This window comes from Lepidochelys kempii, chromosome 12 (assembly GCF_965140265.1).
Source record: "Lepidochelys kempii isolate rLepKem1 chromosome 12, rLepKem1.hap2, whole genome shotgun sequence".
In the NCBI taxonomy this organism is placed as follows: Eukaryota; Metazoa; Chordata; order Testudines; family Cheloniidae; genus Lepidochelys; species Lepidochelys kempii.
Window position 1 is genome coordinate 26,459,245 of NC_133267.1, and position 25,831 is coordinate 26,485,075.

The 25,831-nt window shown below is 39.3% G+C and overlaps 1 long non-coding RNA gene across 2 annotated transcripts in view; it reads left to right on the forward strand.

Moving 5' to 3' along the window:
• The window catches only part of LOC140896331 (uncharacterized), a 497,972-nt gene extending 472,583 nt beyond the window's left edge, over positions 1 to 25,389 (forward strand). For both annotated transcript variants that reach the window (XR_012154520.1, XR_012154521.1), the window contains exons 6-10: positions 11,519 to 11,671; positions 15,720 to 15,863; positions 16,709 to 16,840; positions 19,976 to 20,094; positions 22,332 to 25,389. This is a non-coding gene — a long non-coding RNA (uncharacterized lncRNA). The remainder of the gene's footprint in view (positions 1 to 11,518; positions 11,672 to 15,719; positions 15,864 to 16,708; positions 16,841 to 19,975; positions 20,095 to 22,331) is intronic.
• The last annotated feature ends 442 nt before the right edge of the window (positions 25,390 to 25,831 follow it).

A 25,831-nucleotide genomic window follows, 5' to 3' on the forward strand; every position in this document is an offset into this window, starting at 1 on the left:
GAGAGAGAGAGATTTGTCTCCTTAACCTCTCCTTCTCCAACCTCACCAGCAGACATACCTGAGCTGATACTGTGGATTTGTTTTGCCATTGTATGGTGAATGGAGCAAACCTTGTCTCACAGCTGATTTGAACTCTAAAAATTCAGTTTAGTTATATCAACCTGAGACTCAGTAGCATTTAAGTTGCCTTTGCAAATTCCATGCAATCTCTCATTGATATAAAACTCACATGACTGTTTGATATGAAATGCACAGCTCTTCATATCTTTTATCATTATCATGACAGCTCTTTCACACATTTTATCCTTCATTTTATGATACCTATTAAAGACTTTTAAACAACTCTTGGTTCCTTGAGGAATATTTATGCTTCTTACAGGACTCTTATGACTTGAAGAAACAGTTACCAAGAGCATGCAGGGAAATGTTATATTAAGGACATTTTAGGATGCTGTTCCTACATGATAATGACTGTGGAGCTTCATGTTTTACACACTAGTTTATGTACCTGTCTGAGCTGTTTACTTGTGGGAAATGAAGAAAACCTGTAGAATTCTAAACAGAATGGAAAACTGGACTCTACAGTAGATCAGGTTAAGTCAGTATTCTCTGTAACATAAAATTCTACTGACTGGGAGGTATAATTTGGGGTGGAAGGGGAGATCTTTCCATTCTACAATTTGACCTCTAGGATTTTGGCACACGGAATTTTTGAGATAGGGTTTGTGTATAGGGGAGTCTTATTCAAAACAAACTGTTGAAAATCAGCACTGCTTTTGTGTGAGAGATGAGAGGAATCCATTTATTTCTGGAGGCTTGTTACAAATGAAGGCCTAAATGTTTGTGTTGGTCTCCTTCATTTTATTTATTAATCTTTTAGGGCCCATTGATGGAAATTGAGGGTAAAAACACCTCAAGAGACTGGGTCCTTAAACTAAAACATAAAAAGGGGAAATATTTGAATGAAAAGAACAAGAGAATGTACAGACCAACAACTATGCTAATAAGCTTAAAATAAATATATATTCGAGGTTAAACTTGAATCTTGTTCCAAAACATCCTTCTGAGGGAGGGGGTTGAGGGGTGGGCGGGAGAGGGGAACTAGGCAGATTTCTGCTTTTAGGGAGTATGACTACTACTTTGTGTCTTATTATCTTCGTTGTCTAGCTTGATGCTTGCACACATGGCTTATTACTAAGTCAAAACTCCTTCTGAATGCCTTTGGAGGGAAGAACTTTTTTCCTCACATACAAAGCTAACTTTATGAATAATCAGCAGTATTTTTTTGCATGACAATCAGGCTGCAGTGAAAAGACAAGGAAGAAAGGAATCTTTCTTTAAACCAGCTCTGTGAAACACTCATTTAAAAAAGCCAAACTAGTAAGAATACACTTAATATTATTTATAATTTACTTTATGGTAGCACTTAGAGTGGGGCCCCATTATGTTAGGCACTGTACAAATTCACAGTAAAATAACTGCTCATCTTGAATTGCTTAGACCCTAAATACACAAGAAGGACAAAGGGTGAGAGGAGAAACAGGGCACAGAGAAGTGAAGTGATGTGAAGGTCGCAAAGCAAGTCTGTGGCAGAGCTGTGAATACAATCCAGGTCTCCTGAGACACAGTCCAGTACCTAGACAAACCTACTACCCCTAATAAACTGAAAGGAATACTTGACACAAGATAGGCTTCATGAAGAAGAAGACAAATTCTTGCTAATAAAGGATTAGCTTGTGAATATCTTATTCACATTGGTGCACATTTACATGAATAGTCCCATTGAGGTCATTGGAACTATTGGTGTGAGTTAGTGCTGAGCAGTGCAAGCTTGTACAAACTAGTCCTAAGAAAGCAGATATTATTTACAAATATTGGGGGGAAATAATCCTTCCAGAATAATAGTTTTAAGCTATTTGCTCGCAGACATCACATGTCATTCCCTCTCTATTTTACTTTAATTGATTTAGAATTTTTAATGTTTTAGTAAGTATGAATTTATCTTTCACTGAAATCAGTCTGCTTGCTTGCTTCTTCTTTAAAGTCAGCTAAGTTCTGGCTCCACAAACTAAATGGCTCCAGGCAGAACTAGCATTCAGTTGATTACATAACACACTAACAGCTCAAATTTCAGAGTAACAGCCGTGTTAGTCTGTATTCGCAAAAAGAAAAGGAGGACTTGTGGCACCTTAGAGACTAACCAATTTATTAGAGCATAAGCTTTCGTGAGCTACAGCTCACTTCTTCAGATGCAGTTTCCACGATATGCATCTGAAGAAGTGAGCTGTAGCTCACGAAAGCTTATGCTCTAATAAATTGGTTAGTCTCTAAGGTGCCACAAGTCCTCCTTTTCTTTTAACAGCTCAAAAACATTGCTAGTGTAGATTGATCTCATCTGACCTGGAAATGCCAATCCATTAAAGAAAATAGGGCTTGTTGCTTATAACAAATACATTTTAACCCGCACACTAGAGTGGAACAGAAGAGAAAAGCAATGAAGCCCTTTCCCAGAGTACTAGCACTGCAATCTGTGGGAAAACTATTTAAAAACATCCTGTGTATTAAACTTGTAATTGTCATTAACATGCATGTAGGTTATGTTTTAATAATACCTTTCTCCCACAAAGGAAGCCTCCTGTACAGCCTGTAGTGTAATTAATGTGGTTTGTTTGCTTTCCTGCAGTATTTTGCCGTTAAAAAAGATATTCTGAAAAGACCTTTTCCAGCTATATACTTTACAAAAAATGTAAATTAATTAAAACATCTTTCTGAGGGTGACAAAATCACTCTCAATCTGTTGTCTACAGTTTGTAGCCACATACATAACTTTTATGGGTGGCAAGAAGATCTCAAACACATGGATCAAAATTTTCGAAAATAGGAGCCTAAACTGGGGCCTGATTCAAAGTCAATGGATAGATTACTATAGACTTTAGTGGGCTTTGAATCCTAAATAAGTGGCCTGACTATCCAGAGTTCTGTGAGACAAGTGATTTTAATGGGAGTTGCTAGGTGCTCAGCACTGTAGAAAGTTAAGTGACTTTTTTATTGCAGCCTAAATATGGCCTTAATAGCCTCCAGGTATGTCTACACAGCTCGCAGAAGTGAGCATCCCAATCTGGGTCTTTTTTTTGCATCTCTTTATTAGGTATGCTGACTACGTTGGGTAAAAACAGTTCTTTTTAAACACACCCTTGTGATACCTTGAACAAAAGGTAACCTGTGTCCAAAAAGTAGAAAATGAAGGTTACTTACTTGTAACTGGAGGTCTTTGAGATGAACTCTGCATATTCACGGTCTTCGGACTCATGCCAATCAGTGCAGCAGGATGGTAGAACCTTCTAGTAGCAGTGCACATTAAGCACCCATGCTCCCATGCCCTCCTCATCTAGCGCTCAAACATAATCTGAGTGTGAGTACAAAGGGGGTATGTTGCCATTGCTGCTGCAGGTCCTTTCACTGGTAGTATGGAAAAACCAAGATACTTTAATTGGGACTTTGCAGGAGCATGGCAGGTGGGTGGGGTGTGTAAATATGCAGAGTCCACTTCAAAGAACTCTGGTAACAAAGACGTAATGAGTGATGAGAAGAAAGAGCTTTTTTTCCCCCCTCAGTGCTTTTCCAGGTAACAAATTAGTAAGCATTCTGTTCCTCTTTTCCTTCTATAGACAAAACTAACAGTTTCTTCCATGAAGGGTCTTGAGGAAGGGTCCTATTACCCTGTCACCATTATGTTGTTCTTGTAGCCATTTTCCTTCTGACTTTCTTACTAACTTAACAGGTCAGGAGAAGTGTCTCCATTACACCAAAAGGAAGTTCTGCCTCCTCAGTATACTGTGTAACAGGGTAGCTTACCCCTTAAGGGCTGCAGCTTGCCAATCGTGATTTCAGAATGAGCTACACCTGGGAGAGAGCAGGGTGATTGCCCTATAAAGATCAGCAGGAGAGGATAAGTTCAAGAAATAAAAGCAAGACTGCAGAGGGTATGATAGGCGCCTACAAAGAGATCAAAGGAGCTGTGACAGAGAGGGGCTGCAGTGGGCAAGAGGACCCTGACTGGCAGAAGGGTTTGGGAGCTTAGAAGCCAGAAGGCTGAGCTCTAGTCAGGTAAAGCCCAAGAGAATTGGGACTTAGCTCTGGGAAGAAGTGCTGGGGACTGCCCAGCTAAAGGGAACGGAGTGACCAAACTGTGGCTTAGAGTGCCAGTAAATAATGGGGAGGGGAATGTTTTAATTACCTGTGGGCTGTCAGTTGTTAAGGGGCCCTGAAGAGGGGATAAATTGATAGCACAGCCCCTCAGAGAGGGGCACTCGGGAGTCAGCCAACTATCTTGAATACTATTAGAATATTGTGTACTAGCCCTGTTAATCCATCCTGCAGAGCTCTCCCATCTAGCAACCAGATCTATTCCACATACTTCATCTTATGTGAAACTTTCTGTTATACTAGTTTCCCGAAGTCCCTGTGCCTTCTGAGTAGAGAGGAGTGAAATTTTTCAGTTCAAACTTGGGCTACCGAAACTTTCTGTGAACTTGTGTAGAATTTGCCAAATTGTTTTAGTTAAAGGAAAAAAAAAAAAAACCCCTGAAAAATCAAAAGATTTCTGTTTTGATGTGTGTGAAGTTAAACTTTTCAATTTTTTTATTTGATACTTTTGCACTTCAAACTTTACTTCAGTTTTAGTTTTAAAAACATTTTAAAAGCTCAAAAAAGCATCCAAACCAAAAAATCAGTTGTTCACACCTCCCTGTTCTGGAGTGCCAGCTGCTTAATAGAGATGGGAATTTGAAGGAAGAAGCCGCATATTTCTCGAGTAAGGAATTATATCCTTATAAGAAAAAAGTTAAAATAATTATTGTGAATTCCTGCAAATTGACTTTAAAGGGTGTTTTGACTTAGTGAGGACTGGTGAATCTGGCCTACAAACAATATTGTTTCTCCAATACCATTATACTTTAGTTATAATTTATGGAGTACAGGATGTGCACTACAGTCCTACTTATTTAGAAGGATATAGATAAGAAGGCCACATGAGAAGTAAACCTTTATGCTATCATCTGCCTCTGAGCTCACATCAAGTTACATACTGCACTTTAATTTTATGGCCCATCAGATACTATTAAGAAAATATTTGCTTTTCTACCTCATATTTCATTTTGCAAGTGGGCAGAAAGGAAGTTGGTCCCCAAAGAAGCTTCAGTGTGTCCTGGACATCCTTGAGTAATTCTTCACATTGCAACCAACCTACCCCTATCCTCTTCTTTCTCAATGGTGCACTTGGCTTTGACTTTCATTTACCCAAGGTGGAAGAGAAGGATTCCACAATTAAATTATCGCATCAGAAACTCCAAGGTCCATATATGATCCCCAATGAATTCCTCCTGGCAGCATGGACAGCCATTTATCAAGATTAGTAAGTGCTACACAGTTTGCTTTTTATCATCTCTTCAATTCAATTCTGCCTCTTAATATTAAATCTCTAAAGAAACATTTCAATTGGCATTTCAGTGATATTTCTGAGATTGGAACCAGTGCAGCTTAGATATTTACATTGCTTTGAAAAATCCCAAACTTTTCCAAATGATGAAGTATCTGCATTTTAATATTTTTTTACTAATCCTTTTAATTTCTAATTTGGAGAAAGAAGTGTGTTCTTTTCCCCTTGTCTTTATTCTGGCACATGCAAGGGAACCCAGAGCACAAACAGGCCTTTACACTTTAGACAACTGCTAGGCACAGCTATGGTGTGTTTGATGTGAAAATGCTGGCGCACCCCAATGAACAGATGCAAGTGTGAGGGCTGCATTGTGCCTACAAAGCATTCATTCCAAGATGCACTTCTCTGTTCTGTGTTTTAGGGCTAGACTGTGCTTGGTTCTCTGTGTGGATGTGCAAAGAGAGGGAGAAGGGAATGAAGCCTTAATCAGCTTGCACCCTTCACCGGTGCAGAAGCTGGGCATAATGGAAGAACCTTGCAATGGGGACCACAAGGGCTTCAGAGAGCCAGTGCCCCCACCTAGGCAGCCTGTGCAAAGGGGAAGGGACAGAATGGGGCCATGGGGCTGCTCCCACCTCTTTCTGCCAGTGGGCGGGCGGGCTGTCTATCAAGGGGGATGCATTCTCAACCCACCAGGAGGATTATGTAGTATCTGTGTACCCTGGGAGATCAGTAGTGCTGGTAACAGACTATGTAATGGTGGTATGTTGTGCAATGATGCTGGAAGGAGAATGATCTGTATTTCCTGGCCCCAGTCACTTAACTTGAATCTGGGTTACAAAAGGGGATGATACGAGCAGTACCTGCTGATTCTAGTGACTATTGTTACACCATCCTCAGCAGCGAGCTGTAGCTAAATGTCATGGACCTAAGTCTTACTAAAGTCATTGGAAGTTTTATCATGGACTTTAATAGGAGCTGGATTGGGCTTTAGACTGTACAGATATTTGTGTGTTTCAATCTAGCTGAGTTAGAACAAGGCTCCCATGACAAAAACACTGAACTATCAGAGGGTGCAGCATGCATTGGCCACAACAGAAAGAGCAGAGCACAGCCCCTGTATATTTCTTACACTGTATTTACTTAGTTACTAGCTGGAAAAGAAGCAAATCTTACTTTATAGCAAATATTTCGAGCAAGTGACCAGCCGAGACTGGCCTGGAGCATTAAAATTATGTAATGCACATGTATGGCAGCATCCTTTGTGCTGAAATAAACATGCACTAAAATAAACAGTTCTACAGTATGTGTAGGTCTAGACATACATACACACATATTGTTTGTTATTTATTCTTTGTATTAGAGTAGCACCAATCGATCCTAAGATTGATTGAGATCAGGGCCCCATTGTGGTAGGCAGTGTACTAACAAAGAGTAAAAGACAGTCTCCATCCCAAAGAGTTTATAGTCTAAATATACAAGGCAGACTAAGGATTGTGGGGGAAGGGATATAACGTATGGAGTGAACCACATGGCAGTTGCAAATGCCATGTTAGTGCCACAATAGTTTTGTTGATTGATTTCTTTTTTTGACTGGGTTTTGTTGGGAGGGAATTAGCTTAATAAAGAGATAAAGATGGCAGTGGGGACTTGAAGGAGAGGGGAAAGGAGAAGGATTGAAGGGAAATATGGAGGGCATGTGGATTGAGACTGCAGTGAAGAGAACTAGTTGGGGGAGTTAGAGAGAACAGGTAATCAGCAGAGGCAGAAGGATGTCCACAGTGTATATTGACCCATATGCATATGTATTCCTCCAAAAACCCAGACAATAATGCAAATTTAAACTTGAGAAATTTATCACAGGACAAGGATGTATGTACCTTAGCTGGTACAAACTAAATCAAGCTAGATTGATTTACCCCAGCTGAAGATTTAGCCATTAGAAAGTAAGGAACCTAAACATTGGCCATGGTGCATATGTATGAAAGTAGTCATACCCATTCCTTTATTAGTTTATATTATTATATGCATTTTTCTATCTTACACAAGTATCATGTAGTACAGAGCCTAAGTCAGATTCTGGTCACTAATAAGGCAACCCTTTATGTCACCCTGAACTCACAAAGAGGCTGTAAAGGCAGCTTAAAGACCATGTCTAGAATTTTCCTGGCATAGGGGAATCCCTCCCTCCGAGACCCCAGCATAGGTAGCATGTTGTCATAGCTACAGTGTTACTATGCTCTGTTCATCCTTGACTGATGTTACAAATTCTTGTGGGGCAATCACAAGTGGGCACAAGTTAGAGCAACCCTGAGGTTCTAAGTTGCACCACACCTAATGTTCAGTGAGAAGTGGAGATAAAGGTGACATATACTACCTTTGTATCTCCCTAGTACTCCCTTCAATCTGGTTCTGCATGAGCAGAGATTTGCTAGAGTAGGGCTGAGCCCTACGCATTTAAAATTAAAAATATATATAATTTGTATTTTAATGGGGGGGGGGAACAGAATAAAGAAGAATCTGGTAATTCTTACAGCAAAGTTCCTCTTTAATGACAGACATTTTTAGTAATACATAATAGAGTAGGCAACACAGAAAATATATTTTATCTCAGCGTAGCCAATGGAATATTTTCTACTCTTTTTTAAAATTATTTTCCATGTCTGTCTTTCTTTAAATTGAAAATAACTAAACCATTTTTGCATTTTGGAGGAATAAGTTCTTATTTAAGAACTTGATGCCTTAATAAACAAAAGATTATTATGATTTAGAGGAAGAATATAGCTGAAGTAGAACAAATATGGTGGGAATAACTAGATCTTATTTTACTTTTGTTTGTCGGGAGAAAGTGATTGAAATTCTTCATGGTAATAGAATTCTGAATGTTATCTTGTGTGAGTGTGGAATCTTCAAGCAAAAAGATTAGCAGTTGGCTGAATCAGCTTGCTGGCATAGCTGCAGAATTCTTGAACTTTCAATATCTAGGCTGTTTCAGTTGTGTGCCCAGAGGAGACAAATTCCATCTGCAGATTGGGAGGAAGTCAACTGCCCTGAGCAACTGTCCTTTCACCACCCCAACAGGCCAAGTTTATCATAGAATGATGGCAAAAATAGTAGGTTTAAAAAGCAATAAACCTCGCCCCGTATCAGTAAACTTTCTGCTCAGATGAGAAGAGAGTTTTGTTTTTTCTGAAAAAGAAAAGGAGTACTTGTGGCACCTTAGAGACTAACAAAGGTGCCACAAGTCCTCCTTTTCTTTTTGCGAATACAGACTAACACGGCTGCTACTTTGCAGGTCAGCTACAAATCTGCTCTCCCACAAAAGATGACTGCTTATTCCAGAACTAGGCGATTCTTGGCATTCTCAGGGAGATTGCATTTGTCTGCTTAGTACGTCCCTTGAGCAGGAAGCAATGCCTCTCCATATGCTTTATGCAGACGGTGACCTAGCCTGATGAATAAGGAGGAGATGTATTCTGAGAAACTCACAATCCATGTCAAAATGATGGATTTGAAAGCAATCTCTATGGCATTGAGAGGAATTCCAGGGAAGGACGTGACCCCTTAAAGTGGATGGTGGTATGTGCTACTGCCACCATGAAAGTCAAGAGAACAAGGAAGATTGAAGGGGAACTGCACAGTTCAAACAAACAAAGAAAAGTGGGTAGCTCAGGGGTGAGAAAACTAAGTGCAGTTTTTAATGTCTGGCAGTAACACCGTTCGGTAACCTTCAGGAGGTAATAGGATGTGGGCAAAGAGGAAAGTTTGAGTTCTGAAGGAATAAATGAAGCCTACCGCAAAGATGGACAGGGCCTGTGAGAAGCTAGCTTTGAACACAAATACAACATCTTTGTGTCTTTAGTATTCATATGCAAACCTGGATGTTTCTGTAAATGCTAGAGAACTAGCATGTTTAATCCTCAGTAAAATGGATTACATATGCTAGTTCACTTACAGAAACATTCAGGTTTGCACATGAAATTGATATTGGCACCAGCAGTTTTTTCAGTGGAAATAGTGAAACTCCATCTCTTTTAAACCAGTATATTAACCAATACGGAAATGAGATTATCCCCCCCCCCAGTCATGTGTTCACCTCTTTAGGGGCACTCAGTTTGTGGCTTCTTAGCCAAAGGCTTGGTTGTAATTAAATTATTAAAGATGTAAATTCATTTCTGAACCTAGGAGTCATCATCTCTGCCCCCACTTCCTGTAACCAAGTACAAAGTTAACACACTACAGATTCACACACTACCAACGACTTGGCCTATGCTGCCTCTGTAGTAGGATGAGCGCTAGTGATTTGACCCTGTAACCAGCCAAAGGAAGATCCAAAAAATTATTATATAGTTCTGCAATATTTTTTATTTGCTTTTGTGGGTTATAAGGAACGGAGCAACCTTTCCTGTGGGGCAAAGGGGCTGTGAGAAGCTTTAAAGTTGATTTCCAGACTCTGTAAATGTCTAGCTTTCTTGATCATCCACGTGTTCATATCACTTTGGAATTCTTTAGTTTTGTTTCTCTCTTTAGCTCACTTACTGAAAGGAAACCATATGAAAATAACTTTAACTTTACAGACTGATCACCTCAAAAAAAATCCTGGAACTTGGACAATGGGCTGAATTCCCATTAATTTTTGCAAAAAAGTCATTTTTGCTGTAGAATGCAAACTCTCAGCCATTTTTACAGGTAAAAGTAGATGTCTGCACAGGATCAGCAGGGAATATTACTGTGATATGTGCGATGGATGTGGCAGGTCTTGACTTCCTGCCGAGTTAGTGGGGAAAATCCATTTTTTCATGAGATTCACAAATTGTGAGAATTTCACACATTTCTGTATAGTAGCACTAACAAGTTGCGGATGCGTTGATTCTGTCCCATCTCTAATTACAGTCAGCCCTCAGGCACACATTTATACCCAGTAAATCTTCTGTCAGATTATAGAAATCTTTGCAGTAATGGATTGTAATGAAGATTAAGTTGACAGGTACATGAGTGATTTATTATAGATTACTGTGCAGTAGAAAGAAACTTTTTCAACAATCATCACTGTATAATGAGAGCCATTATATGGCTGTATTCTTGCAACACTCTGGGTTAACAATGAGAACAAAATTAGCCAACAAGCAGTGAGGAATATATGAGTGTAGCATACTTTGTATATCTCCGGTTTTCAGAAAACTGACTGAAGTAAGATCCTGCTAATGCTCGGAGGTGGAGGTGTCAGGGACTGTCTGCTTTGGATAGTACTGGGTTCTAGAGATGCTCATGCCAATGACCCTGTTCATTGCTACAGCTCAGTCAATGGCTGGGAGGAAAGGAATCTCCATGGAGAAGTAAAGGAGCATCACTATGGCCATAGTAGCCCCTATTTCTCTCATGCCCCTCTGGCATGGGTGGGGGAATGGCTGATGGATCTTTGTAAACTCAGATCAAAAAGCTCCATGTCATCTGTACAAGAATGTAATGAGCCCTCCGGCTGACCTCTTCAAGGTGAAGGGGATGTAGGTTATTATCCAGGCTCTCTGAATTCTATCCTTCTCATTCCATGTTGACTGACCACACTGGTTTTATTATGCCAACATGCCTCCATAGCCAAGCAGCAGCTAGGAGAACTTGCCATTAGAATGGCTTCATCATCCTAATATTGTGTGTGTGTGTATGTGTACATAACCACTTTTGAGAGTGGATGCTGTGGTGATATGCCAGTCAGAAATGCATATAGATAAAGACTCAGGTCTTGACTTGTATATTTTCATTGATTTTTTTTCTTTGTTTCAAAAGGCCAATGTACCTCATCTCTTTTATGAACCAGTAATGACACTAACATGTCTTAAGAGACACTTTCCAGGTATGCACCTTTGAAAGTTTCTAACCCTTTTCACAAAACACACATTTATCTCTGAAACTGATAAGTACAAACATATAATCAATTAGATGATTTCACCAATGCTGCTTTGATATGGTACTTTTTTCAGTGCTGAGTCAGAAAGTGTACTGAGTTATCATGGAACACTTAGAGTGCAATACTGTTTCATGGACAGTCATAATTCACAAATTTCTCTAACACTTTACCTGCAGGCATTTCACCATTTTGATCATGCTTGAAGGTGGAGGGGAAGAGACAGTTCTCCGATAGAGCCACCAATCTCCTATGGACTGTGCTTAAAAACGGATTGCAGCAAAACAAGAGACATGTACAAGTGGAAAGTAATACTAAACTGGAATAAACAGGTAAAAGTAACATTGCTATTTTGTGAAGTTAGAAGGATGTCACGCCGTTGTCCAACGATTCTTCAAAGCATCCCTCCTTGGTCTGAGAAATCTATAAGCATTGGCTCAGCTCTTCAGCTGGTGCAATCGGACAGCTCCATTGAATCCACTAATCTTGTTATGCCCAATTTGCACCAGAAGATCTGGTCCCTGCATTTGTAAAAAAGTATAGTTTTGGTTCTGGCTTCTCACAGTCTCAGTGTCTGCCATGGCTCAGTTATACAGATGATGCCCATTTTTGACTTGCATATAAAATTGTCAGCTATGGAGCTCCTTAACTTACTAATAATAATGCACAAAGGACAAACTGGAAGTGAATATTTAGTGCAGTACATGAAAGTACAGTATATCCTGAGTACTGGCATAATATATTTCCATACAGTGAAAGATTTACCTTGTTGTTGGTCGTCCTCCATCTTCCAAGTTATGGGTCACTTCTTCACCATATTGCTATCCATCACTCCAATAATATGAGAAATTATTCAGCTAGAGACACTGAAACTGTTCTGGTAGCCTGTTTAGAAAGCTCTGGAAGCAAAAAAAGATCTAAATTCAAAAATAATTTGGATATAATTTGTGACAAAAATTATTCTCCGTTTTAAATGGAGGTAGTCAAACTTTTTCTGGCTAAAAGTCCCCATATTTCCTTAAACCTATGATAGATATTGTTGTATTTCCTTAATGAGGGCATTAGTCAGGTTCAATAACAAACTTTCTAAAATTTGAAGATTTTGTGAAAATTGTGAACACAAAGAACTTGAGGATTTGGTTAAACTTAAGATAAATGTTTCATTAGTCTGCTATTTGCAGAATTGTATGTGGATTATTAAGCAATAGAATGTATCTATCTGATCTTCTATAGTATAATTTGATTTTCTCTATCTAATGCAGAAAGACAAAACTCTCACATACACATGGATAAAATGAATCCCCAGGCTAGCAAATTAATGTAAGAACTGAACAAAACTTTTCTCCTGGATTTTGGATTTAATTTGAGTTTTCTGAATTGGAGTGGGGTGACCAGCAATGCTACTTTAGCTACAGCTGTGCACACCGTTCAATTATAAACCCTCGTTCTCAAGAGTTTTATATAATTTGATGACAAAAATTTCTGCTTGGCGTATAAAAATTTCATCCTGAGGGTTTTTTTTAACTCTTGTACAAAATATATATCAAAGTGTTTGTTAAAATAATAGGGAGCTAAATGAATTCAGATATTTTAGGGCCTGAGCCAGAGTCCATGGGAGATCTACCATTGACTTCAATTGACTTTGTATCAAGCCTTTAGTGCATCCCTATAACTTAAGAACAGGCTTGTTTTAAAATAATAAATAATGTAGAATAATCCCTAATAGAGAATGGACTTTAACTGTTGCAAAACCCACAAATGATGACGATACTAGGTATGACTTGCTTCACTGAATATTTTTATTATTTGTATTGCGGTGGTCTCTATGAGCCTCGGTCATGGGATCAGAACCAATTGTGCTAGATGCTGTACAAACACAGAACAAAAAGACAGTCCCTGCGCCAAAGAGCTCACAGTTTAGGTGCCAGTATAACTCCACTGGAATCACAAATGTACAATTGGTAAAGCAGAGTGAAGAATCAGGCCAAGTGTATTTATTTATTTCAAGGTCTGCTTAATGGTATGACTAACAATTGGAAAATGTGTTAAAAACCCACAAGGAAATTCACAGTGGGGTAGACTAAGGCACAGCCATCAGCCAAGGGTTGTGTGTGAATTGCCCCACCCCAGGACTCACCTAGGGAGTCATCATGCCTCAGACAGCTGAATTACAGTTCCCCCTCTGTTGTCCCCTGGCTTCCTGGGGTAGTAATTTCCTGTAAGCCTATACAGTCGTAGGTTATTATTCCCCACTCCCCTTTACCCACCTTCAATAAGCTGACCAATAAGCAGGAGTGTGGAGCAAAGATTCTACCTATTCCTGTGCAGTCACTGCCCACCCATTCAGGGGCAGCAGTAAGTGTCCGTGTAGCTTCGCTTGTGCAAAGCAAGTTCTAGATAGTCCATGAAAGGGTGTAATAGGAATTATTTTTCTCTAATACAAGTGTATAGTCCAAGTCACAATCTGGCCCAATGAGGTGTGTTTTTTTTTTTTAAATTAAGGCATCATTTAAGAGTCCTAAGCAGTGTAAACAATGTAAGTTAACAATGGAAAGATTAAGTTGCTGCTGTATGTAATAATTCCTGTATTACTAGAGTTGCATAGTGGTTGAATTTGTGCTTATTTGCAGCATTAGCCTGCAAAAAACCTGCTTTGGAGAAGATTAATATTTGTGTTCTTGCATTTAATTTGATACCATTTTTAATAAAATGGGTCAGTGGCCTGATGTACTTATTCTCCACCACTAAGAGGAATGGTGACTGTGACAAAACATGTTGGTTTTTTTGCTTGGGGAAACTATTTCCTGCTTTTCCTGGTTTCAAGATAATAAACTTAGTTTGTGCCTTCCTCAGAGACAGGCAAACTTGTGATTTGGCTCCAAGCAAGACAAGAAATTTCAACATACCTTTCCCAAAATATCTGAAGACACCAGAGGTTGTTGCTGTGCTATTGAGCCAACTTGGGCACTACAGACCCCAGTGGGGTACTGATATAGTTATGGGTTGGTTGGGCATCTCTTCATTGTACCGATCGAATGCCTGGCATAGCTTCTATTAAAGCCAATGGGAGTCTTTTAAACTCATTTTCATTGGAGTTACAGTGTGACCTCAGTGAGCAGAAAAAATATATAAATTGGATGTTAAAGAACAGATGAGGTTTGTGGTGAGACATTTTATTGCAACCATGCCAGCTAGGGCTGTGATTTCATCAGTTAAGAAGGGTCAGCCTCTGCATGAATTTTCTGATGGAAGACCTGCAAGGAATACTCAGGTTCTATAGGAACTGCTGCAGTTGAATCAAGGTTTTATCCTGCAAGAAGATGAACTCTTTGGCTCTGATTCATCTCTTAAGCATTTGCTTAACTTTAAGTCTGTGAGTAGTTCCATGGAAGCCCTAATGAAAACAAGCTCAAAACTCTCAGAGAATTCAGACCCCAAACCTTTCTCGTTCAAAAATGTTTGGATAAACTCTGAAAGCCAGATTTTTCTTAAACAGCCTAAATGCAGTGGCTGGAAAACAGTTCCTGTCAGTGACAGCTGCTGGGGGGCTGTGCACTTTCAAAAATCTGGTTCCAATTGTGGATGCTGAGCTCGACAGTATGTGAAATATTTATTTCCTTTTCACAACTCTCTGCTCTCAAGAGCAGGAAGAGAGGTGCCAAAATACTGTGAGGGGCTATTCTTTGCACAGGTTTTATAGACTCAAGAGGTTCATGTATTTCACACAAATTCTGGATCAGCATCTGATCCAGTAAGTATATATCCCAGCTGAACAGAAGTATCCAAGTCATTTGAGATTTGCCCATTATATAAAATGAAACAGGTATCAGTTTGATCCTGGATTACTTCTACTTAGAGGCATTGGAAGTGCACTGTATTAGATCTAGCACAGGATTTTGTAAAACCAAAGAATTGCTGAGATCCGATGAAGTGAGCTGTAGCTCACAAAAGTTTATGCTCAGATAAATTTGTTAGTCTCTAAAGTGCCACAAGTCCTCCTTTTCTTTTTGAGATTAAGTGATTGTGTAGTCTCATTCTGGTGTGAGCTCTGCATTCAGGTGCTTTTTTTTTTAACATAATATTTCAAAATCAGAAATAACATTTGAAATAGCACAGAACACCCAGTGAGATCCAAAACTAAAGAAAACAAGCTTAAGGCAAAAGCTGGTAGTGCTTAGGCAGAATAATTGTGTGGGCAGTCAGAGGAGGAAAGAAAGTACAGGCAACTCTCCAGGGTAGGATTGAATTGTGCAATAGAGACTGCTTAGCTTGTATCAACATGCAATGCATAAAAGTTCATCAGAGAACTTTTGATCGCTTCATCCTTCATCACTTCTGCTGTTTTATCTCTCTCCCCCCCCCCCGCTTCTGTTTACCCAGGAGTCTGCTGCTGCTCTAGAAGTTTAAATGAAAATCAAGATGAATGCTGTCTTTGTTTTCAAGGGCTACTTGAACAACCTGACCCCCTACGGTTGCAGGGCAGAGGAGTCATGCCTTCGACAGGGGCTGCCAGTATACTGCAGCGTCAGTCTCTGTATAATAGCAATCGTCATTCGGTGCACAGTATCACTGTTCTAACCCAATTCATTTTTCAATAACGTAATTTAAAAGAGTGCTATATGTTGCTTTTTTCCAAGTTATCTATAATGCTGTGATAGTTAACTTTAAATTAGCTAGTTCTTTCCAAAGTAGTAATATGCAGTTGTGCAATCTAACCAACAAAGGCAGCAGCACAACAAAACTGACCAAGATGCATGCGTGTGTTGGCTCTGAAACATCTGATAGTTGGAAGGTTCTGACTATGCTGAAATGGACACTTAGCTGAGTTTTTAGGAAGTTTTTTTTTTTAAGGTGTTCTGTCTTATTAAGATTTAAGTTCTATTGATAAGGCTTCAATCATGTACTTGGTCAAGGGATGTTTTTATTCTATTGTTTCTATAATATAAGGTAGGCATAAATGAAAACTACCTACCTAAATACATATGAGTTCATTAAATCAAATAAAGCTGAATGTTCAGTTTCTATGAAGGACTCAGGGTTGCATTTCTGCACAGAATATATAGGGGTCTAGGGCTTTCCTGAATGTACAGAAGAGTCATGGCTCAATCCCTACCAATGCGCAGCCACTGTGCAGTTTTAGCTGCCAGAGGAATTTCAACCGTAAACAGAAATCTGAGCCTTTAGTGCATAGTTCAATACAATAGGCCGAAATCTGCCCTTTTTTAAAATGCCATGCAATAGTCCTGAAATCACTGGTGTAGCAAAGGGTGCAAGTCAGGGCAGAATTTGACCATATGTACAGTATTATGAGTTATTTGTTAGGCTCTCTGGACTAGATTTTGTTCTCACTAGACTTTGTTCTCTTACAGTGGTGTATATCTCGCGTGACTCCACTGAAGTTAATTTGAGTTCACATCAGTGTGACTGAGAGCAGATTCTGGCCTTCAGAATTCGAAATATTCCCAGTCTGCAGCTGTACAGAGACAGGACGATATATCCCAGTAAGTTATTTAACATATTTTAAAAGTTTTTTAAAATAGTACTGGGGGGGAGGGAGTTAGTGCACTGATGATTAAAATAAAGTTTCAGTGTCGAGCACTATGTCATCTGAGACTCAGTAGTTCCCTTTCCTTCACTGCTTCTCTGTAAAAGTTTTTTAGATTTAATTTAATTTGCACAATCTGTACCTTATGATATATTGGTGGTGTGAGCAAAGCTTGCCTAGCATTTTGGGAGCATAGAAATGCTGCTGTGTAAAGTCTGTTTTAACTCCCAGATTTATCTATTTTAGGGGTTTATGTAGCACCTAGAACTGGAGCATCTTAGTGCTTAGGTGACACTGAGGTGATTTAGCCAATTTATCAGAAATAAACTAGAAGGCTAACTTTTCTGAAATATGCCCAAGAAGTAAAGAACCATTACCAGATATTCACTAGCAATGTTTTCAAACTATTCACAATTAGCTTCAGAGAACAATACTATGCACTATCTTGCTCCCATCCAACCATTCTGTGCATGAATGGTTTGCACTCCTTACTGGTTGGACTTGGTAGCAAAATGGATAATATGGAGTTAGAAGTTGATCTGCTGGTCTTGAAAGTGAATAAATTGGGCTCCAGGATAAAAAGCCTGGACTCTAGAATGGGAAACAATGAACACGAAAGGTGCTTAAAGGTACAGAATAGCACTGACATTGTCCATTTCATAATAAGGAGCATTTATTGTAGGGGACAATGTAGGAAAAAATATACGTGGGTTCTTCCATTTGCCAACTCACAGCAGTACACAGATATGGTTACTTTGGCCGTTCTTATGTTATCTTCCTTCCAATTCTCACCATAAGCAATGATATCTCAAATCAATCCTAATTAAAATTTTCCATTGATGTTTCCATTTAACATTTATATCTCAAGTGTGCTAAGTTCAATTTTACAGATTATAAATGCTATACAAAGGCATATATTTATTTTTCTAAACTACTTAATTGGCTTGGGGAGGCTGTCTTTAAAGATCATCTCCAACAAGGCATAGAAGAAAGCATCAAGTAGAGACAGAGCTAGCAAGATGGGAGGTGGATTTGTGCTGATAAATTCTTAGAGGAGCAAAAAGTATCCAGGTTTGAATCACAGAATCACAGGGTTGGAAGGGACCTCAGGAGATCATCTAGTCCAACCCCCTGCTCAAAGCAGGACCAATCCCCATTTTTTGCCCCAGATCAAGTTAACAGCCCCCTCAAGGATTGAACTCGCAACCCTGGGTTTAGCAGGCCAATGCTCAAACCACTGAGCTATCCCTCCCCCCTCTATTCAACATCTTAACGGGCTCTAACAGGTTAAAAAAATATAAATAAATTCTAACTAATCAAAACAAAGCAGGTTCAAAATAATCTAATCTTGAATTGCAAACATAATGTTACTGCAGTTTCTAATTTAGATTCTTTACAGTATCACGGAGAATCCAGAATGTTTTCTGTCCATATCTGGAGTCTAAGAGAAAACCTTACTTATAATAGAGATGAGATTCACCCCTGTGCACTGAGCCTGCCAAAGGCCAATTCACCACTCAGCTTCTACTTAAGCTATTGGGCAAAAAAACTGGGTAAAATGTAATTTGTTTTTTAGTGTAAGATTGAAGTGGTGCTCAAGTGGTGCTTAGCTCTTGTGTGGTCCCACTGCACAGGAGTAAATAGCACCCATACTGCATAAAATAAAGTTTTCAAAGTGTATTGAACAATATCTTGATATGTTAAAAGTACTTCTTGAAGTTAAATGCACCCAACTGATACGATCTCTGTGTCAGCAGTATCATTACATTGTCAGCTTTGGTGTGGCTCAAAGCATGATATTTTCCAATGTCTGCATCTGATCTGAAATGAGCCCAAAGGTTTATTAATTTTCATGGGAATCATCTACTTCAGTGTGTCCCAAGTGTAGGGACCTCACATGAACTAGACCACCTGATAGTGCCCAACAGCTGAAAATCAATAGTGCAAAATTTCAATTCTATTTTTGGTGGTTGCACTAACAACGTAACTCCAACCCACTAAGCCCTGAGACTCCAACTAAAGAGATGTGTAGGATGAGCTAACTGGCGGAGTCCTCCAAACATTTGATGGAGTTCAGAAGTCCCCAGTATTTCCACACTTAGATCTGTCATCTATTGATGCTCCATATAAACAGACAACCTAACTGGACACTCTTCAGTGCTTGTTAGTTTCACACTGTAAGATGTTAGCGGTGTAACCTTTGATTTATGTATTCACAATTAGTAGCTTAAAGATAAGGAATAAAACTAAACTGAATTCTTTATGGTTTGAGCCTCCAGGGTGGCTACAGATAATTTAATTTAGTGGAGGACTGTGAATGACACAATGAGTGATAAAATTAAAGAATTCATTTAAAATAAAATACCGAGTTAAGCAAACAGGCATTACAATGCAACCATACACTGCATTGATACTCACATGCTAAGATGAAATGATGCATCCAGAGGTGATCAGTCCTTGGATGGGAAGAATGGGCATAATCCTTTCTCTACTGGTACCTTGAGAGTGGATGGGTGCTCCTAATCTAGGTTAGCATGCTACCCTTTTCATAATAATTTATAGCACCCCCTAATTAGTTAATATTAAATCCACCTTTTACCATAGCTACATTTCTGCCACCATAATTAAATATTTTCTACTTTCTTATTGGCTACTTAACATTTGCATAATCTTAATATCTGCATAAATCCCATACATAAGAATGGCCATACTGGGTCAGACCAATGGTCCATCTAGCCCAGTATCCTTACTTCACTTTACTCATATTTTACCAGGCCTTACTTGGCTATTGTCGAGCTTATTTTTAGAAAATAGATTTTTGGGCCTACTTATGCTTCAACACATTTCTATATAACATAAGCCAGCATCATGTTTCTGAGCTACAGTGGGCTGCTGTTCCTCAGTGCAAAGTGTTGAGTGTGTTGCCTTTGTAGTACTTCTAGCTTCTGCTGACCTGTGGATATATGGATAAACTGGCTATTAGATGCAAGCTAAGGTCCCCCACATAGTAGCAGGATGTTGGAGTATTTTTTTTCAGCTACTTTTTCGCATTGGATGCTAAGTGGCTGTAATAATGTTTCCTTTTTCTCAGTGAAAGTAACTGAAAGCGCTTTCAGGATGTCAAAGAAAAGGCAAGGAACAGCAAGAGCGACTTCTGAAGTAAAGTGAAGAAGCTTCCCTCTGCCAAGGTCATCTCCAGCCAGTGTGCAGGTAGGAAAAACACCCACCTTTTGAGCAGATTGGCAGGTGTTTGCAGGCATTTGATCTTTTCTAAACCAGTTTAGCCATATCAATCCTTTTCTATTATTAACTGTCTCTGCTTCAGATAATTCAGGATAAGCAATGTCAAGCTGCTCTGTAATACTGTTTTGCTCACAAACAGGTTGTATGCCTACAATATTAAATTTCTAGCAGTTGCAGTCTAATTGGCTGGCAGTACAAAAGTATTTTGTTGGCCTGGCATTTCAAAGGAATTCTGTTTCAACACTTCAGAGCTACCTTTTGCCTTGAAACATACCAGAGGTAAGCTTGCATCCTGCTGTAATCACACAGCCTGTTGCTTGCTCTTGCTTACATAAGGCACAATTTATTGCACCTCAATGCTTTAATGATTAATGAGTGGATGCAAATCTGAGCAAGGGCAAAACAATATTTCTGAAGTAATGCGTACGTGTATATACACAAGTAGTGTCTCTGGCACCATGCTATTAATGTCAGTTACTTGTGAGGTTTAGCGAAAGGTGGGATCTTGGCAGAGACAAACTTAGACTAAAATTATACTAGTTTTAATACTTTATCAGGACTCTGTGTCCAAAGTGCTGAATGCCTTCAAGAGCTTAAGCATTTGTTTCTCTTCTCCAGGGACTTCTTCCAGATATAAAGTGCATATTTTGGTTTTTGGAAGTGGTATTAAAAACACACAATACAAAAAAAGAGAGGCAGCAACAGTGAATTCATTGACTTTTTGTGAAAATGGTCAGGTAGAAAACTGCTTACACTTTTAAGTGTAGGATGTACTGTCGTCTCCTGTGGAACTGACTGAAAGCATTGTGCTAATTGTCTATCAAACTTTGGCTATGGTTGAAGAGAAAGCTATACAGGTCAGGGGAGAAGAACGCTACGCATGTCAAGGTGGGGATGGATGGGATGATGCCAAGCTGGCGTAAAGCTCATTTTTGCCCTTCTCTGATCCTGCACTTGCTATGTGTAGGGCCACTTTGTATGTGAAAAGTACATCAGCCTGGGAGGAAATGTGTGCATCCACACACATACATGTACATAGTCAGTCCATGAGCCAGAATTAAGGTCGCATGAAATATGCATTTGTTTGTCCCTTGTTAGATTAACCTGTTTCTGCTTATGTGGGCAGTGCATGTTTTATGTTGGCCTTAGCTCCTCATTTCTTCGATGTTAATTAAGTGTTTGGCTTTTGTGAATGATCTGGGTAACTAGTTTGTTGCCACTTAGCAAGCTTAGCTGTCTTTTGAGATGACGTATTGTTTTTTATTTAATATAGTAGTCAGTCCTGTGCAGAACTGGACAAGACCTAGGACCCAAGCACTGCTGCTTTAGCAATAGGCAGCAGCACATCTGATTACTGTTGATGAGCTGGCGTAGGTTGAGCTGATATACTTGGGGTGAATGTCAAGGGGTCAGAGGAAGATGAGTATACATCTGGGGATGTTGGGGGAGGAGTGTGTGTGTGTTTGCACTCTCTGGAAAGAATAGCCTGCCAGGAATGGAAGGAAGCACAAAGTGTAGGTTGTAGTGGGGAGCTGTTTAGTTTTAACTCTCCCCCTGTGCAGCCCAGAGAACTTCATAGTCTTTAGATTATCTTTTGGTTCATTTCCTCAGTGTATCTCCTATTTGGCTTATCTGATTTTTCTGAGAACAAAACAATTGCAACAAGCCAATCATTAAACACCAGCAGTTTTTATTAGATCTCAGAATATCTTCCTTGCAGCAAAGGACCCCTGCAGCTTCACTCCCATACAAGATGCTTGTTGCTATAGTGTGAAGCCTACTCTCTGTAATTTGTATATTCTCTCATATAGTGGGCAGAACCCATAGAAGGCAATGAACTGCACCCACCTACCCAAAGAAGCTGAGCCAGAAATTTCCCAATACAAGATGAAATACTCTACAGCTGAGATTTGTGTGGGACAAATAAACAGTTTGATGACCATTGTGCCTGATAAAAAGGGGATGAATACAATCAGTTTTACATACCTCTGATAATCTATCATTGAAAAAATAACTGATATTTTATGAATTTAAAGACAGAAACATAGGATGTAGACAACTAATTATTTTTTAAAGAGTGATATATATCTCTATAGATATATTTCTTAAGAACCTGTAGTTCCTGGTGTTCTGCAGAGCTGTGATTGATTCTTTGGAAATCCATGAATTATGTAATGCTCTTCTCCCCCTTTACCTACTTTCAGATCACATGACTTGAAGGTTCAGGCCCCATGATAAGCTCTATATCTGAATATTATGACAATGCCTGACTGAAGAAAAGAAGCCTTGCACCATCCTCCGAACATGGCAAGATGACAGTGAATCAAATCTCTGGTGGAAGAGACCCACAGTTGTGGGTTCATCACTAAGATTCTCTATCAGGTGTTCCTGGTCCCTGCAAGGTGTGGCCTGCCCCATCAACTGAAGTGTCTGGTTTGATTGAAATCATTGCTCTAGGGCATGGAGAGAGGCAGTTTGAGACAGCCAGGTTTGGGCTTTGTAAATGAGGTCCAGGACTTGGGTTCTGTACTGGGTAGGTGAGTAGTGTGGTGCACAGTTAGCAGATAGGCTGCAATGTTTCTGTACAACAGCACTTCCTGGCTGGCTGGGGATAGCCAAGGTATAATGTATGACAAAAATCTAGCCTGGAGGTGATAAAAGCATTCCGATGATATTCTCATTCACCAGGAAAGAGTTTTTTCTCTTGGACAGTCACAGATAACTAGGTAGCCAAACAGGCCTCCTACTGGGAGTTCAGGAGCAGAGACAAGTCCACCAGATCCCTAAGGTTGTGCACTACAGTCACTATCAAGGGAAGGATGCCCTCAACTGAGATCAAGTTTGCCAGTGTTCTCCTCTGCTAACGAGCATCCCTTCCAATCTGTGACGATTGAACCAACTGCTTTCTATCCATGGGTGAAACCCTGGCTCCGTTTCCATGATTTCTGTCTATGTCCCTATTTTTACTCAGACTGGAGACTGGACTCAGCAAGAGAGAGGCATAGAGTTGGGTGTCATCAATATATATCTAACAAAAGGGCTGATTTTTTTTTTGTTGTATAAAGATTAATTGCTAGTATATGCAGTCAGCTCTGGGAAATTAAAATCCATACCATGTGCCTTACTTTGGGTGCCTGGACAGTTTTAAATTCTCAGCCTTGTTATGATTTGTTAAAAAAATCTCAACCAGTGTGTCGATTTATTATCACAATTCAACTAAATGACTATGTTTCTGTTGGTTATAAAAGCCTTGAAAAGCATTTTAGAATGGTACTGAGCACTTTTCCTGCATGGGGCCCAGACCACTTTACAAAACAGTAAGAATCATTGGGCAGTCTGGTTAATGGCCTAGTTTATATTATTTTTAAAAGTATGTTTTCAGTTGTACATCTACTTTACACACTTTTTCATGCCTTACTTGCTTCTATTGTTATTGCTGTTGAATGTACAAATCAGTTAGTTGAAAGTACAAGTGGCTGGCTTAACTCTCTATTTATATGTAATTAAGGGCAAAAATTTAGACAAATTACGTGCACATTTTGTCCACGCATTAAGTGCATTCGGAATGCCAGCTCCTAAGTACCTTGAGCACAGTCAAACTCAGACTAGAACCGAGATCTCCCGACTTTCATCCTTATGCTGTAGGACCAAGGAACTTTATAGTGGAAACACAGTGGTATATGACAAAGGGTACCTATTCTTTCATTTAGCCTTAAACCAGATAAGATCTTGGTTTAGTCAAACTTTTATTGTCTTTGGCCTGATCCTAACTACATAGGCAAAATGTCCATCAATACAAAATTGAATCTTGATTTTTGGCTAGTCATTGACTTGTACATCAAAGTTTGGTAATGATAAAATCTACACTTAAAATGAGACATACAATAGAAGGCCACTCATGTTAATACAACAAAATAGGTCAAAGTACTTGCACCTGCACAGTGTCCACCATAATTTCCCCAATACTTCCTTCCAGTCCTTGCCCATTTTCTCTCCCTATCATCGTCATGTTCCCATTACACCTCTGGCATTTAGGGCATTGATGAAGCTCCTCCACTTCTATCTGTTTCTGGCAAGTCTTTCAATGGTTCCTCAGCTGTGCCCCAGGTTTTTCAGCTCCGCTTCCTCAGCTCTTTGCCATGTTGTTTTCGGACGGCCTCATTTTTGCTTGCCTTCAGGAGTCCATCTTTTTGCTATTGTGGTGATGGAATCAGTCTCCATCTGAAGCACATGGCAAATCCATCTCCAACACCTCTTGGCAATGATGGTGCTCATATCTTCTTGGCTGCACTGTGTGAATAGATCTTGATTTGAGATTGCTCTGGGCCAAAAGATATGGAGGATTTTTGTGAGGCAGGTTGTATGGAATGAAGACAGTCTGGACATTTCATACTTTCTCATTCCCCAGCTTTTTGCACTATAAAGTAATGTTGAAAGTATGCAGCTCTGATAAATATTGAGTTTGTTTTTGGTGTTGTATTTTGATGATTTCCAGATTGTATTTAAGCTCCTGAAGGTGTTCCTACCTTTATTGATTTTATTCTGGATGTCCTGGCTTGTTCCACCATCCTGGCTGATGGTGCTGCCCAAGTATGTGAATGTTTCTATGTTGTCTCTCTCTATAATATCTCCCTATCCATCAGTCTGCTCTCCCCATTCCTTGTCCACCAAAATTATACTCCTTTGTGCAATGTGCTGCTTTCCTTCTGAGCTCTGAACAGAGAAATGTCTAAACACTAGGGATGTAGTCAGAACATTAAACCAAAATTATTGTTAATTTACTTTTCAAAAGATGTTTTTTCAACTGAAATTTAACTGAGGGCCTGTTTCCTCAAATTTAGCTCAGACGCATAAAATTTGAATGCATAGGTGATGGATGGCTCTAATTATGCTGCTTGCCAAAAAAATAAAATCAGTTATTGTTTTTCTTTTTGTTTGTTCTCTCTTTCCAAGGATTCTTCAAATTCCCTTAAAGAGGGGGGAAATCATTCACTTCTCTTGTTTACGTTTCGTACAGGTTCTTCAGTGTTTTTCTATCTTTTGGGAGCAAACAGTCTTTTTACAGATGACATTATCATCACTTGCTGTGCCCTGAGTATTGGAGGCACAGTAGGATCCAGAACATAGACAAGCAGAGACAGACTATGCAGGGAACTTAAAACCTTTTTTTTAAAGCAGTTAGTTAGCAATTATTTCCATTTTTATGCCCTTTTCAAATTTTCATCCCTTCCTGGAGTATGTCAGCAGAAATATTCTAGTTTACTAGCCACCATTTACAGGGAAATTAACTATCTTTGTTTCTCTTTGTCTGTAATTTAATTAGGAAATGAAACTGGGGGGGGGGGAAATAGCCAGAGTTAGAAGACAGCAATAGTTTGACCTGCTCTCGTACCCTATGGATAAACCAGACACTTCAATACTGAAGGTTCAAACCTTTTGAAATTCATTGCTACCAACATAAAATATTTAATGTTTTGGAAGGCTTATTTTTGACAATGACTCATGCCTCATTTGCCTCTACTTAGGTTTAAAGGCAGACACTGCACTATTCCTAGTAAAGGGGTCAAATACTTTGTTGTTATGATAAACCCAGCCCTTATCATTATACTGTGTGTTCAAAAAATAAAGCTTAAAATACATTAGTATAGCATTTATTTTTCTTTAGTAGGAAACTGAGTCCTAATTCCCTTCTCAGTATCCCCTA